The following is a 7,667-nucleotide window of genomic DNA, read 5'->3' as shown; positions in this document are numbered from 1 at the left end:
ATGGAAATTCTACTAAATCAATTGCTCTAAAAATTTTATGTAGACAACTAGACACCTTTATCTTTAATTATACATATTATGAGTCTAATTTGAGTAATAATTGAGGGAGAAAAAATTCATGGAAGTGTCAGCCATGTACAGCGCCCCTGCACATGCCTCCCTGTGCAGTCCTCACTCAAACGAACATACAGAATGGAATATATCTTCAATTGATACCAAATTTTGACACCACGTAGATAACATCTCAATCTTCAATTTGATATAAGGCACATCCCTATATGACCTCTGGGAGGAAGATATGCTCTCCCCAATTTTGCCTAAAAACTGGTTACTTAGCCTTAAATGTGTTTACTTAACAAACCTTAATTACTTTTGATTATAAATCCTAATTCACATTAATTCTTGGATTTTTCTATTATTAAGTCACATTATGAAATATCCTTAGTCCCATTATGTCATGATACTTAAGTTTTACTAATTATTTAATTAGTGTACCTAAACCTTACTTTAGTCCAATTTTAGAGTTAAATCCTTGATTACTTTTGTTAATTAATCTCTACCCTTAATTAATCACCTAATTCCTCATCTCCTTAATTTTAACACAACTAAACCCTTATGTACTTTATGGGGCAGATTTGATTAGCTATATTAATTAGGATTTTTAGCCATTATTAATTATGATTAGTGAGTTTTACTTAGAGTTAACTCACCTAGTTAATCTTTCTAATCATTTTTCCACACTTAACAACTTAATCACATTTTTTTGTCATCAAACCCTATCCTTACATGATATGGCTGAAATGTTCATGGTCCATTTTTGAGTTCATAGTCATCTTTTTACATGAACATCACTCAAAGGTCAAAAGGTGGCACCTTTAGTCATCCAATCCATCATTCCATGGTTCCAAACACACACACACCTAAGAATCATCATCAAACCATGACATTACGAAATTTTAAACAACATTCTCCTCATGAACATATCAAAACCAAGGCACTCAACAAGAAAAAGGGAGGCTTTTTGGTTCATATTTCCCAAGTGGGAGCTTACATCTTCAAGGTTTCTCCTTTAGCTCAAGTCTCCACCTTTTTCCACCAAAAACACACATTTAGGCAAGCACACACCTTCATGAACATGCTCATGATTTAGGCTCAAGAACATAAGAAGAAAAGATGATATTTTTCATGAAAAAAAATTAAGAACACTTACCCAAAAATCAAAGGAAACAAGCAAGCAAATGTGATTCTTCAAGAGAGCTCAAGAACACAACTCCATAGCCTTTGCTCTCCACAAAACCATGGCTGTTTGGGATGATAAGGGACACGAAATTTTTGATTCACACCATGAAAATGGTATGGTTGTGAAGAGGAGAGTGAGGGGAACAATCTTTGTGAAGGAAGTTTGGTGGTTTAGAGAGATTTAGGTGAAGAAATCTTAGAGAGAAGTGAGAGAGTTTTCAAAATTTGAAACTTAGAGAGAGAAGGAGGTGAAGGGGCTGCTGATCAGAAATGGAAGGGAAGGAGAGGAGGGTGCCCTAATGAGGGGTGCCATGTCACTTAAGTGATATTCGTCCTTTAGTGAGACCCGGTGTAATTTTTAACTGATCCGTCGTCAAATTTTTACCCGAAAACTCTCAAGACTCTAAATTTAAGTACTTAACATTAATTTTGTCTAATTATCATGTTCATAACTTAAAAATTTGATTAGTAGATCACAGATCCACTAACAGTTGTTTAATTGCACTGTAGTCTTTACCGGTGTTCTTAACTGTACCCGGATTTCATAATCTTCTTAACTTTAACATTTTTGGTCTAATTATGACTTGTTAGGCATATATTGGTCTTTATTTATATTTTCTTATCTTTTTCCTGTTCCGGGATTCTACCGGATGCTGCTACAGCAGTACAAAATACCCGGCAGAAGTGACTTTTCAAAAATACCCCAATATGGGTATCAATCTTCACCAAATCATATCCTAACCTCATTCATGATGTTTATATCATTAGATTAGCTCTCTAACTATAATTTTCTAACTTGGAGCTATTCTACTAACTGTTATTACGTCAGCAGTCAAATTTAACAGATAAAAATTCATCTGTGCATAATACCTTAATATGGGTATCAAAATTCTTATAATTTTATGCTCATTCCATTTATGACTATAAGGTCCTCATTATAACCCTCTAATTTAAAAGTCATATAATTAGGGTTATTATATGTATGGCATGAGTCTTTGCTTCATTTAGCACAGAGATGTGTAAATGAGTGTTGAGGATAAAATGATTTTAAGAGATTAAAATCAACAAGAAGTGATCCATTAACTGAGGATTTAAATTTTAATAATTTGTAATTGACATTCAAACCATTGCTGTGGGAAAGGTAACTGAAGCTCAACCTATCTTCCCAATTTATTTTTCAACAACTCAGATTTCTTTTCATTTCAATATCTCGCTTTTAATTCTGTCTATTAATTTATTTATATAAAATCTTTTTCAATCAATTGTTTAATTTGTTTTCTTTCCATTTCCCAATCTTCAGCTCAAGAAATCAAATCTGAAAAAAAAAATATATATTTAGAGTCACTGGGCAGTAGCGTTTTAACTCAGTTTTGAGATCAGTCAATTTCTTTTTACTTTTACCCAATTTTTAGATTAAATTCAGTTTTAGCAATTACAAATTTTATTCAAAGTCAAAAACGCCAAAGATCCTTATGGGAACGATAAAAGGGTCTCGAATACGCCCTGTATTACTTGTTGTCGCGTATACTTGCGCGCTACTTGCATAACTGTTAGCAAGGCAACAAGTTTTTGGCGCCGTTGTCGGGGATCAAAGGCGTACATTGTAAGATTTTGTTTTTGTGATTGCTATTCTGAATTAGTTTTTGTTATTTTCTTTTTTTTTTGACTATTTTAGTAATTCTGTTAGTCTAGCTTATTTTCCTTTTTTCTTTCTGTTAGCCTTTATCTTTAATTTTTGTTTATTTCTCTTATTCGTCGATTTGTTTTTATTTTTGTTCTGTTTATTTGTCTTGTGATTTAATTTTCTGTATACACTGTTTGTATAGATGCTGCTGTTATTTTAATTTCTAGTCTATGTTAGTAATTTGGTTGTTAATTTTTTTTATTTGTTGTTTTCTCTTTTGTGTTGTCGATTTCAGTTGCTATTTTTGTTTCCTTTATTCTGTTTGTTATGCTTGTTGGTTTGCTGTTGCTATTTGATTAGAGATTTTGCTGTTATATAGGTAGCAAGGTCCCACACAAGCTTACAACCTCATTTCAAGTGGTCCCCACAAAATTGGAGGCAATGTTATTAAACTCAGCCCGGTTTTTGAACGGTCGAGGTATTTGATCACTAGTTCAACCAGTGGGTCACTGCTTCAACCGCATGACCCGATAAGTATATGTAAATCTATAATTTATATTAAAAAAGCTATAAATATACTTAAATACCTGTAAGGAAAAGATACCAATTTCAAATATTTTAATGTGAAAAATAATAAATTACACATCATTGTCCAACAAAAATTCAATCAAACATTAAATTTTTTTCTTTTCTTCTAATTTTTGTTCCAATGACTCTTACTTAAAGTTTTTTACGCAATATATTAAAGAATTACATATAACATCTAGGGGAAGTTAAGAAATTATTAATAAAATGGATATTCGACTTTCTAAGCTCATATATTCTCCTCCTTATCCTTACATATTTTCTTTCTTATTTGTAATTCTATTAGCGAAATTTAATTCTTCTCCAACATGAAGGTACTGGAATACTACAATATATTTACTTGTTCCACACGAATCTAGATCCCAAATAGGATTTTGTCACAAAATGAAAGCACAATTATTTCATGGCATTCAACAAATTTATACAAGAGAGAACTTGACAAATTTATTCATTAATCCATCGCTTACTTCAAGTTTTGAGAAACTAGTATATAAGATTAAGTTTCACAGACGAAGAGATATTAAATTATGTAATCATTAGTAGGAGTAAAGTACGTATTGCATTCCTTTTTCCTTCACCAAAGTTTTGTCCCATTGGGTTTTCTTATTAAATTTTTTAATGAGACAGCTTGTAATGCATATTGCTAGAAATGTATACTCTCTTTTTTCACTAGAATTTTTTTCCCATATAATTTTTTCCTAATAAGATTTTAGTGGAGTATGTTATCTTAATGGACATCTAAGAGAAAATATTATAAATATATAAATATGGATGTCCATAACCCCAAAGGAATAATATCAAAATGTATAATATGGTTTTGTGAAAATAAATCCTATAACCCTTATGGGTTAATTTTGTGCAATTAGGAGAATTAAATTTTTTTATTTATTCCATTATAATTCTCCATGATTGAGAGCCAATATACATAAATCATGTACAAAGCTTGTGATACACACCACAATACAATAAAAATTCTTTCTCTATGTAACACCCCGTAGTACTCCGGTTGTTAACATCATGATATTATAGCGTACACAGCGGAAGGTTTTATTGAATAATTAAAGAAACGTCTTGTAAAAATACGAATAAATTTTTTCCAAAATTTTTTCTGAAAACATTTCTAAAAACGTTCACGTGAGATATTGCGAAAGCGTAAATTTAAAACATACAACTACTAATTAATCCCATTAGCCAGTATTAGTGGCCATTGACTAACCGGATATGACAACAAGTGTCATTCCCCCCAGAGTCTCACGGACAACATAACAGTTGTTTAACGGATAACTGAGAGATCAGAATCCCATACACAATCGCACCTGATAAACACAGTTAAATAATAGATACCTTGCAAGTCCCACACGGACTGCAATCTCCTTATAGGATCAGTGCATACATAATGGCTCTGTGCTCAATGATTACATCCAAATATCATGTCTATGTGTCCTCATCACATGCATATAACATAACTCATAATAAATACATCCATAATCCATAAGCTCAACTAATAACAAATCTGAGCATTATTACATATAGCAACATAGTCTCAATATAAGCTAACTAGGCATGTCAAAACACTACACATGCCACAAAACAACATAACAACATAAAAATAAGCAGCAGCCTCAATCCACTAATTCGTAGCTGGCCCTAGCCCTTAGATTGCACACTGCTATCATGGGTACCTGAAATGATGTCCCCAAAAAGGGGTGAGATAACAACATCTCAGTAAGCTCAAGGTTCTTAGAGGATCCTCTAATCCCCTGAGCCCACTTCCTGCATGACAAGTCAGATATAAAGCATATATAACAACATACAACATAAACATAGCATCATACTTCATCCTCTGGTTAACTATTCAAGGGCTCTCCCCAAGAATAGCTAACTGACATGTCTCACATGCCTAGTGTGACTTCCAAGGTCAAGCCATAGACAATCAACATAAACTGTAGTATGAAATAACTCTCAGGGTCAAGCCATAGGCAGCCTACATACATATTCATTGGCCGGGAACCTCATACCATACATCATCAGTGCATCATCATAATATCAAGAATCATATAATATCTATATGAATGTGAATGAATGCACATATACCACATATCACATTCTTTCATACAATTCGACCATAATTCCCACCATCATGGTGGGGCCACAAGAGAGAAGAGAAACCAAAACCAGGAGCTTACCTCAAGGAGCTTAGCACAAGCCCACACTCCAATATAAGCACGTATGCTCCAAACCAATCCTCAAGGGCAAGGTTCTTTAGGCACACCTAGAGTAGGAACCATTCACATCATTAATTTCATATTAATTAATCAAGTCATATCCAAGACTTAATCATTTAATGATTCCACTTTTCATACTCATACGCCAATATTATGCCCATTGTAAGTCTAGATCATTTATTGCTTAATTACATGTTTTTAGTGCATTATTAAGTATTCACATGTTATTCTAACAACCACATAGTTCAAACACTTCACACAATCTTAGAACCACAATCTACGGCCACTATGGTACTTAAATTATTTTTCAACACTTCAACTCCTCATATCCTCACAAGGTCGAGCATGTAACCATAGGCAAGCCCTAGGTTATATTTTAACTTTACAAGTTGATTCAAGCTTTGGACACCCAATGAACCCTAAATCATCCTTCAGCATAATTTTTCACCCAAAACCCTAACTATTTCCTACATGGCCGAAAGCTATAGGAAGTGATTCCTTTTGATTTTCTTTCATTAATTTACATGGTCATGTGTCCTCAAAACTAGTCTTAAACCTAGGTTGTTAACTAGTTCCCTAATTAGGTTTAATTAGAAAACCCTATTTAGCTTTGATTAGAAACCCTAAATTACTTTATTTTAGGGTTTTTATATTGTTAGGTCATTTATGCATTCCCACATGTTCACATTAGGTCTTAGTTCATCAAGGTCACTAATTACCTAATTAGTGCTTCTAAACCCTAATTAGATCCATTTTTTAGGATTTTATAATTAATTAGTCCATTATGCATGGACCACTTCACATAAACCCTTGATTAGTATCCTAATTAGGTCTTGAACTAATTTTAAAATACTAACCCTAAGTTTCCTTCACTTGGCCGAATTGCAAGGGAGTTAGAATTAGGGTTTTTAACTTGTTTACTTTACCATTTCTTCACTTAATTAGGTCCTACACTTAATTAGTCTACTAATTCACCATTTAATTAAATTTTAAACATAAAATCCTAATTATACTAATTAGGACGGGTTTGACATAATAGTGTCATTAGAGTTTAAATACATTCCTTAATCAAGATTAGTGTTCTTAAGCTTAATGGTTGCATTTTTAAGATCTTCCTTGGTCCTACTAATGATTGTCCACACTTAACAACCTCAAGAACCAATTTTTATCAATTTAACACATCAACCCCCTTAAGAACCCATGTTGACCGAATTGTTAAGGTGATTGTGGGAGGATTTTTGTCACCATTTTTCCAAGGTTTCATGCTTACTTCTTCAAGTGAGCACCAAGGCTTCAAGCTCCCATCTTCCTTAAGCAAACATGCTTTCTTTCCACAAAGAACATACCTTTAAGAAAAACTCAAGGTTAGAGCTCAAGAAAACAACACAAAGGTGGGATATCTCAAGAAGAAAACTCAAGAAACTTACACTATAACTTAGGGAAATAAGCATCAAAGTGGTGTTCTCCAAGTGGAACTCAAAACACCATCACCATGGCTTGAAGAAGCCAAGAAAACACTGTTGTATAGAGGGGAAGACACCACAAAAATTTGGCTTTCCACGATAAAAATGGGATTTTCTTGAAGAGGTTGATGAGGGGAACAACTTTGGTGAAGGAAGTTTGGTGATGGAATTCTAGAGAGAAGGAGGAGAGAATTTGAATCTCTAAAGGTTAGAGAGAGAAAGAGAGAGAGAGTGGGCGGCTGATGGGGTGCTTGGGAGGGTTGCCCTAGTCTTCTAGGGTTTTGACCAAGTCACTTAAGTGACTTTCTGTCCTTTTGTGACACCCGATGTAATTTTTATCTGAACTGTTATCAATTTTTTCACCCAGAACCTCCAAGACTCAAAATTTAAGTAATTAATATTAATTTTGTCTAATTATCATGTTCCTAACTTAAAAATTTGATTAGTAGATCACAAATTCATTTACTGCTGTTTAATTGCACTGTATACTTTATCGGTGTTCTTAACTGTACCCAGATTTCATAATCTTCT

This window comes from Gastrolobium bilobum, unplaced genomic scaffold (genome assembly GCF_033153095.1).
Source record: "Gastrolobium bilobum isolate Gb01-03AN ecotype WA unplaced genomic scaffold, APGP_CSIRO_Gbil_v1 utg90221, whole genome shotgun sequence".
Taxonomy (NCBI): domain Eukaryota; kingdom Viridiplantae; phylum Streptophyta; class Magnoliopsida; order Fabales; family Fabaceae; genus Gastrolobium; species Gastrolobium bilobum.
Note: the sequence above shows the minus strand (reverse complement) of the source record.